Below are 8,955 nucleotides of genomic sequence, written 5' to 3'. Positions count from 1 at the left end.
TGAAGTGGAGGCATCTTCTGCAAGATTCCCTGATTGGGATATGCAGGTAAGCCTCTTAAGTCTAGAGTTAACCAACCAGGCATTCTTGCCTAGCATAGATAGTAGCTGAGTCAGCATCTTGAATTTTGGAATGTCCAGGAAAGTATTTAGAATGGATAAGTCCAGAATTGGACGCCATGATTTGTCTTTTCTGGGTACCAGGAAAAGTCTTGAATAAAAACCTAGTCCTTTTTCCTTTTCTGGTACTGGTTGAATAGCCCCCATATCCATGAGGGACATTACTTGTTTCTGGGCCTCTGCCCACTGATTTGAGGGCAGGTCTGACCATCCATTTGGAATTGGCAACGTGTGGAAATGAAATCTGTACCCCTGGGATACTATATTTAAGACACACTTGTCCTGGGTAGTTAGATGCCAATTTTGAGCATGAAGCGCTAGTTTTCCCCCCAAAGGGGCTGCCAAAAGCTAAGTGCTTGGAAATGGCAGAGGGAAGTCATTGAGACTTTTTACTGTAGGGTGGAGGCACCCAATTGTTTTGTCCTGTAAGATCCTTGTGACTGAAACCTGGGGCCTTTGGAGTGTCTGGGTTTGACCAGAGTGGCTCTGTTGGGTACTGGAAAAGGACCAATTCTTAGTAGGCCAGTGCCTACTGAACCTGGGTGGCTGCACTTGCAAGAAATCTTTTACAGTTTGCATAGATTTTTTTTAAAACAACTTCTGCCTTATTATCAAACAGACTATCCTGCTGTAAAAGAGCATCCAACAATTTAGCTTTAACATGATCAGGCAGATTTTGCTCCTTGAGCCAAGCATGCCTTCTTATCACGGATCCAGTTACGGCAGCCCTGCAAGAGGCCTCCAAGGAATCAAAACATTGCAAAGTATGCTTTCCAACTTGCTCAGCTGAATACAATAATCCTGTAACTATTTTCCACACAATCAGAAATAAACATAATTTTCTGTTTCAGTAAGCCCATGACATGCTGTTGATATTTAAGCAAATGAAATTGACAGTTTAAAGCCCTGATTGCCAGGGTTGCAGACGTATAAACCTTCTTACCCCATCTATCCAGCGCCCTGGAGTCTCTATCAGAAGGGGTAGGATTTTTAGATGCAGAAGCCTTAACACCCTTGGGACCCTGAGAAATAGTTTCAGGGTCAGCAGCAGGATTTTTGAAGTTTGTGGGAGTCGGGAACCCTGTAATATCTGTCTGGCTTACTAGGAACCGGAGGCATGGAATCAGGAGCCATGCTGGGTTCTGAGAAAACATCAACAATGTCTAAAACAGGAGTTATAGCCGAAGTCCTATGCTGAGGAAGAAGAAAATCCCTAAGCCTCCTTTTGGATTCTGAAAAGTCCTGACTCTCCCAATGAAAATGTTCCCTTAAAGTATGCAAAGTCTCTCCAAAAGAAAAATCCTCAGGAGAAGCAGAAGGGATGGATTCTTCTGCATCAGAGTCCTCATAAGGGGGGATAGAAAATTCCTGATCAGAAGAGGAAGCAGAAGAAATGGAAACCTCATATGAAGATTCATAATCAGTGCCTTGCCTAGGCCTCTTAGCAGGGGGGGTTGGGAACCCCTGATAAAGGTAATTCATTTTTTTAGGCATAGGGGCCCGAGCACGTGGCTCATGCGTCGGTTTTTTGTTAGACATAGTAGTTGGTTTTGGCCTTGTTTTTAATGATGGCATCGGTTTAATATACAAATCTCTAGGCCTGAAAACACCCACAGAAGCCAGTCCCTGCTCAGCGGCTCATTACCCATCCAAGGGAGAGACATCCGCGGGTTCACTACTTGAAGAATCTCGCAACATACCGGACTCCGAAAGGGTCTCGGTAGGGCCTGCAACTCAAAAGTAACTGGCATCAGGGGCTGCAAAAGCGCCTCAATGAGTACCAACGAACCAGCGACTGGCTTAGGGGAAGCTTCGTAGTCTGTCTTTGCGGTTTTTTGTGAATTCCGGTAGTCTGATTGCTAACAGACGACATTTCAGGATAGTTAAATCTTGAACCAAAGTATTTAGAAGCATAAATATACAGACGCTTAACAGTGCGTTGGTTAAATTTAGCACAAAACCGACAGCAAGGCACGTTGTGGTCAGGGCCTAGGCAAGGAATACAGTACAAATGAAAATCCTTATGAGGTATTTGCTTCCCACAAGTAATACAATTATCAACTTTCACTGACATTGGTAAGGAGCAAGAAAAAGTTTCCCCAACGGGGTACTTGGCTTTAGTTTGAAAACTTTGGTACTGAAACTCGAAAACGAAAATTTCAGGAGTCTGCCGACCGGCACTTGCAAACTGCTTCTGCTTCGGGCACCGCACAGCAAGAAAGACAGATTAAAATGGCGTCTGCTGCATGCTTTATACCCCCCGATGACCTGACGTCATGTAAGAGGAGACAGCAACCGACACAGGACCCAAGACTGTTATTCAGGCCGACTTGAGGGCAACCTGCCAGCAGATTACCCAAATGTAATGACTGCAACAGTGAAACAAGAAGAACATCTGCAAATCATGATCACTAGTGCAACAAAAAAGATTACAATGAAGCTATGAAACTACAGGACAGTACAGAGCAGAAATGAATACTCATGAGGACAGGAGGAGATGTGGTGCGACACATAGGTAAACTGCTAAGTTTGACGTGTCATGTTAAAACATGGTGCTACACTGCTTGGTACTATGAGGAATCAGCTGCAGTAACTGACAATATGAATAGCCAGGGATTGTGCCTAGTGACAATCTGATGTCTTAAGTTGAAAAGCAGCAAATACAGATGCCAAGACAGGTAATTTCACTGGACTTTTTTCATGCTATTTTTCTCAGCATCGTTCCTGCATTCCATCAATCCACAATGCGTCTACTTACTAACCATTCATTTCCTTCACCAGACAAGAACATTACAGTGGCACGGCAATCATCCAAGTAGCAGTATGCCCCCCCCCCAAGATCTGCATTTCACATGCTTGCTCACATATCTGCAGAAGGACATGCAATGGGCAGCTGCAATACGTGCCACCTGCTTCTTGGCATGATTTAACTAGTCAAGGACCCCAAATTCCCTTCAGCAAGTGCCTGTGTGTGATTGAAATTCTACCCGGGATTCCAATGCATGTCTACCATGGCAGGTTCAACGACAGCCAGTGAATAGGTGGTAATTTGGCACTTTTATACTCACCATCTCCTCCACTGTCAGGGTTACCACTATGCCATAGACCCATTCAACTGGCAATTCAAACCACTGCAAAAATTAATACTGCAGCAATTAAGTCCTGTAGTAAGTGCACGTTAAATATGCAAATCTGCATTAGCCCCCGACTCAGCATTATTTCTAGTAAAATTAGGTCATTGAAATTCTCCATCTCTGCCACTTATCAGTAGGTGGGCTTAAACTACAGACTGAGAATGTTTCAGATGAAAACACTTCCCCTGAAATGTACTACACAATTCAGAGGAAAAGATGATCTGTAGATTCGCCTTGAGTAGATCTTGAAATGGGTACTGCACGCAAACTGGTCTGACCAACGTGGAGTATGAAGGAATTATAACCTCCTTAGACCCAGATTAAATTTCTTTGACAATTAGCTGAGCTACAGCCACACTCATGACAGTCAAGAGCGGGAATCAACCGAAGTCCCTAGGTCGTAAACTACATTCTTATTTTCCAGTAGTGTGCTGTCTACACAGTTTGAATATGAGGGAAGAGGTTAATATCAAAACTAACAATCCTGCACTTACTAGCATTCAGTTTGAACCCATTTAGTACACCAATGGCTTTCTAGGGAAAGCAAAATATGGAGGGTTGGGTGTCAGTGGGTTGGGTTAATTCCCTAATCTGCAGTTGTTTGCAAACTGTGTGCCAGAAATCTTGCCCTCCTCCTGCAGATTTGAAGAGGAAAGTTGAAAGGATAGGCCAACCACAGAGCCCAAAGGAACACTGCTGATCACTTTTATAGTTTCTGAAGAGGTTCTTACTACTGGCACTGCAATGCTCTTTCAGTTTGCCATATTACCACACATGGGTCAGTCTTAAAAGACATTTATTCTTAATACTGCTGCATAGGGAACAGTGTCAAAGGTATTGGCCAGATCAAGATATCATGCACTGCACAGCTACCATCTAGTGCAGAACCCTTTTGAATGTTCCCACCTTCACAAAGCAAAACACTGACACTGTGGTTTACAAGGTCAGCTGCAATACCCTTCATGGCTCTGCAAGAGAGGCTGATAAGACTAGAGTCTAAAATTACCTAGGTCAGTTGTAATGCCACCCGTAGAGAGAGGCCAGTGCCATTCACTGGGAATAAAATCAGTAGCTAATCCTAGGTTACACAGTTTGAGGAGGGAGTCACAGCAAGGTGTATTTAACCGTACTAAACTACCATGTTAATCAACATCAGGTCCCATACAGGAAGTACTTTTAGCATTTAAATGATCTTTACAGGTAACAGGGGTAGGGTAAGCAAGGTATTAGAGAGCTTAGGATAGAAGTCTGTGGGGTGAAGTTAGCACTATCTATGCAATGCTACTGGCAATGTCCATGCCAGAAAAGGAGGCATCGCTGCTAGTACATTCACAGCAATGATGAATATCATTTATTTTTTTCTGGAAGGATTTATAATTTGGCTTCACAGACTAGCCTAACTTCATGGGTTCCTTCAGTGGACCCAACATTTTCCTTTTTGTAATACCTTCCAAGAAGAGGGTTTTTGATTGGCTACACGATTTAAAGTAGCCTCTCGTGCTGTGAATTTAAGATGGTACTTTTAGTGCCAACTTCACCCCGCAGGCTTCTATCTAAAGCCCAGAAATATCTGCAGAAGTTTGCTAGCCACTTACATTCCATACTTGCGATACCTGGCTCTGGTAGAGACAGTGAATTCTGTGCAGAATTCCCCGGTGAAGGTTATGGGAGTATAGGTCGTAAGTGAATTCTGATATTTCACCACAGAGTAGGTTAATCGTGGCACTTACAGTCCTTAATTTCAGTGGGTTTCTTGCAAGACTTTTGGAAGTTTAGTGGAGACTGGTCAGAAGTTTATGGTCAGACCTCACTAACAGAAATACCACAGATTTAATGGTAGATTCATCCATATTAGTAAATATCAGGTGAAGAATGCTGTGTCCTCTTACAGGTTTACCAACTGCGCAAGATAACATGTCTAGGAAAGATTGACGGCCATATCTTATAATGAAAGTATAGGTATCCCAGTTTATTGAAGCTTAGTCAGTAAACAAAAGAAAGGGATACTTCAAAACAATAAGGAAATCATATGTGGTCATCAGGAAACAAAAGGAATTTTGTAGCAAGCTACTAGGTGATAATTAATGACACAGAGTAACATGGAGTTCAATTTGTGGGGTTTACGGATCCACCTTGAGGCGATATGCTCCTCTGACAAATATATAAACACAGTTGCCACCAGGACTAAAGACATAAGCAGGTATAGTGGGGGGGGGCTTGCTACATTTAAGAGAAGTCTCAGCATCTATGCAGACACATACTTTCCAAATGCACAAGTGCCCCACAATTTACTGCTTAGACTTCTGACATTAAAATAATCCTTAACACAATCCTTTATAGGACCAATGTGTTAAATTGGAACATCCAACTGGACGCTGCCTAAAAAGGCACTGAAGGTCACAGAAGGCTACAGCCAGCATGCGGTAGCCTTGAACAAGAGGTACATTCTGTCCTTAGTGAAGCAAGCTGGACTGTCCTGCATCTCTACACATGCTGACACAATGCACACATCTGGAATGACACCATCTATTTAACCACTTACCTTTTCTTTGTACTCTAGCAGCATTCAAGGTGAAAGGATTACTCCACTTGGAACCAATATCTTAACCTGCATTTGCAAAGTGCATTAAAGGCTCTATTGTCTCTCAGGGCTTTACATCTCATGTCTGTTTTCTCCTGCATGAACCGCTACCTTTACATCAGGAACCAATACTCATTTGGACTAGCTATAAAAGCATTGTTCCTCAGACCCTCTGCATGTCAAATCAGAGGGGCACATGGAATCAGCAGGAATCAGAGCCCAGTGCTAGCATCATTGGGACAAAAGTACTTTTTAAGATTAAGACTACTTCATTCTTCATATCCAAGGAATCCAAAAGAGCCATCAAGCTAAATTTTACACATACAAGAGAAACACACTGGTTATGAACACAACAAGCAGACTACATAAATTACTTTACCAAGAAAATTAGATGTCACTACTTACAGATTTAACTGCAAGCATGTGAACTTTAAAATGAGACCAAGCCATTAACAGTGCTACACTAAAGTATCACTTTTACAATAATGTGACATGAGAACCACCTGGCCAAATTAGGTCGCAAAGTTCTTTCTAACACTGCATGTACTAATGTAATTGGACACATACAGGATGGGCTTTGTCAAATAACCTCTCAAGTGTAAAATTCCTCATTAAAAGTGATGTTAATAGAAGTCAGGCAGTAAGGAGCGACAGGAAGTGGACCATGTCAGATTGTGGCTTATATCTCTATCAGAGAATGGATGGACACTAGCATGAAGTTGAGACAAGACAGCACACTAGTTGCCTGTGAGACCAGAAAGGTACACAGATATGGACAGGAGCTATGCCATAACTTGCAGGTAAACTGCAAAAGCTTCCTCTAGCCATCACTTATGTCCCATAACATATACAAACTCGAAATTCTGAAAACGAAACAGAAAAAAGTGCAAGTATTACAGATCTCTAATTACTACTGTGATTCACATGGCAATCTCAGACACTCAATACGAATGCTCATGTGGGAATTTTGCCCAATGATATCAATTAATGTACAGGGTCAAACGCAGCAGGTAGATTGCACCACTGCTCCTGCAGTGCATCATTTTACCTCCCATTCAATTTCCTTAAGACAATGGGGCAGGTAAGAATGAGCTTCAGTCACCATCAGCAGCTCATCCATCCAGGGGAGGATAATACATCTACACCCACCAGACCAATGATATCTGCTGGTGGTCAGCTGTGAAGAGGACAGGAAGTCATACTACTGAAGCAGTCACACCACCACAAAAAGTCAAGGGACTAGGCAGGTCTCTTCCTCAATCCAGCAGTTATCTAGAGTTTGGAAGCTGTCTACAGGTGAGGAAATCAGGAAGGTCATTCTTTGTCCTATTAACCGGCATGCTCCTTACCAAATGGCTCACCTCTCTCAAAGTGGGAAAAGGATACCGAAGTCCAAGAAAACAAATTTGCTTTAGGGATTTTAACTTGGCAGTGAAGGAGCCCAGCACCCATTCCAACATGGGTGGCACTGGCGAGAGACTCAAGCAGCAAATGAATTAGCTGAAGGACTAATGCTGTTAGAGAACAGGCTTTCTGCATGCCCTGGTGCTGGAAGCAGCAAAACCCAGCCCCCAGGTGAAGAACTAATGGGTCATTTTGGCAGGGGAAGATGGCCCACTTTACAATCTCCCAGCTGGGGATAGGAGACATTCTAAAATTTGCCCTGAATATTTACACACTTACAACCACATCATCCACACATGAATTTAACAGACGTGTGGTAAACACATTTACTCACATCAGCCAGCCAAAGTTCGTGGGTTCTTTTAGTGGGCCAAACACTTATTTTCTGTTATTCCTTGAGAAGAGGGTTTTTGGATTTGCTAGGTGATAAATAAATTTTGTTCTTGTGATGTTGAGTTTATGGTGGTAGACAACCAGGGTGGTTTATTTTTTAATTTCTTCTGACACTTTGTTCTGGTTTCTAAATGGGTGCAGGGTTCCCTAAAGGTAAAGGGTGGTAGTTAAGTGAATTTTGATATTTTGCCAGAGTTAAAAACGTTGGCATACTTGTAGCAGTCATTAAAATTCAGTGGGGTCTCCTGCAAGTTTAAAAGGAAGGTCACAAGTTTAAGGTCAGACCTTATTTTTTGAAGAACTGGTTTCAGCTGTATTTGTAAACAAATCAGGCAAAAGTCCTCTGGCAGTTTACCAGCTGCTCAATGCAGCAAGTCTAGGAATTCTTAAAAGCCATACCCTACACTGGAGGCATAGGTGCCCTAGTATATTAAAGGGTAGTTAAGCCACCAAAATAAATTTTTTTCTAACAGCGAGATATTTTAAAAACACGGAGAAAATCTTCTATGGTTATCAGGGTACAAAGAAGGTGCTCCAACCAGCTATTACATGATAACCCCATGCAAAGCAACCTGTAGTTCAATTTGAGCCCTTAAGGATCCGCTTTGAGGCAAAATATTCCCTGAAATACACTGATACACCACCACAGCTGCCATCATGTTTAAAGATATAAATGGCAGAGTCCAGGTACAGAGGGAAGTTGTGTCAACTATGCAGACATGGATTATTTCCAAATTCAGGAGTGCGCCAAAATATATGGTTTAGATTTCTTGCATTAGCAACCTTCTTAATACGATAGTTTGTGGACCAATACATTTAGTCAGACTGGAATATCCTCAATTGGACTTCCTTTTCAGGTATTTGGTAGCACCAAAGGCTAGCCTGTTATGTGGAAGTCTTGGAACAAGAGGTACAGGCCAGCCATAGCAAAAAACAAGCAGGGATGGCAAAGCATCTTGATCCACACAGACATACCAGATCCAACAAGAATCCATCCATCTATTTAACTTATTACATTGGAGTGAAGCCTCCAGGAGCATCTGCAGTTAACTTACTGACACCTGTAGGAGTCAAATATTGCTTGTTCATAGTTTGCTTCAATAATTCTAAACCCATGCTACGTACAAGTTAAGAGAGTTCTTCTTAAAGCTTACACAATGGCAAACTCAACTGCATTAATAATATCTGACCTCTGTCTAGTGCAGTAGAGAGATACGGACTGTCTTTATGATGCGTGTGGGTTTCCTCCCACGTCAAAGACATGTATGGAGCATTTATTCCTGGGACTCCGCTGAAAATTGGCTTCGTTCCAAGTTGGACTTTCCC

At 42.4% G+C, this 8,955-nt stretch overlaps 1 long non-coding RNA gene and 1 other non-coding gene across 4 annotated transcripts in view; both read right to left on the bottom strand.

Annotated features, from left to right (window-relative positions):
- The window catches only part of LOC122791606, a 127,683-nt gene that overhangs the window by 22,739 nt on the left and 95,989 nt on the right, over positions 1-8,955 (bottom strand). The gene's annotated exons all lie outside the window — the stretch shown is intronic.
- LOC122791875 lies at positions 5,989-6,075 on the bottom strand. The gene has a single exon (XR_006363231.1). It is a non-coding gene; the product is annotated as a small nucleolar RNA SNORD88 (small nucleolar RNA).

This window comes from Protopterus annectens, chromosome 17.part0 (assembly GCF_019279795.1).
Source record: "Protopterus annectens isolate FY-2018-M chromosome 17.part0, PAN1.0, whole genome shotgun sequence".
NCBI classification, from domain to species: domain Eukaryota; kingdom Metazoa; phylum Chordata; order Ceratodontiformes; family Protopteridae; genus Protopterus; species Protopterus annectens.
This window is presented reverse-complemented; position numbering and strand designations above follow the sequence as displayed.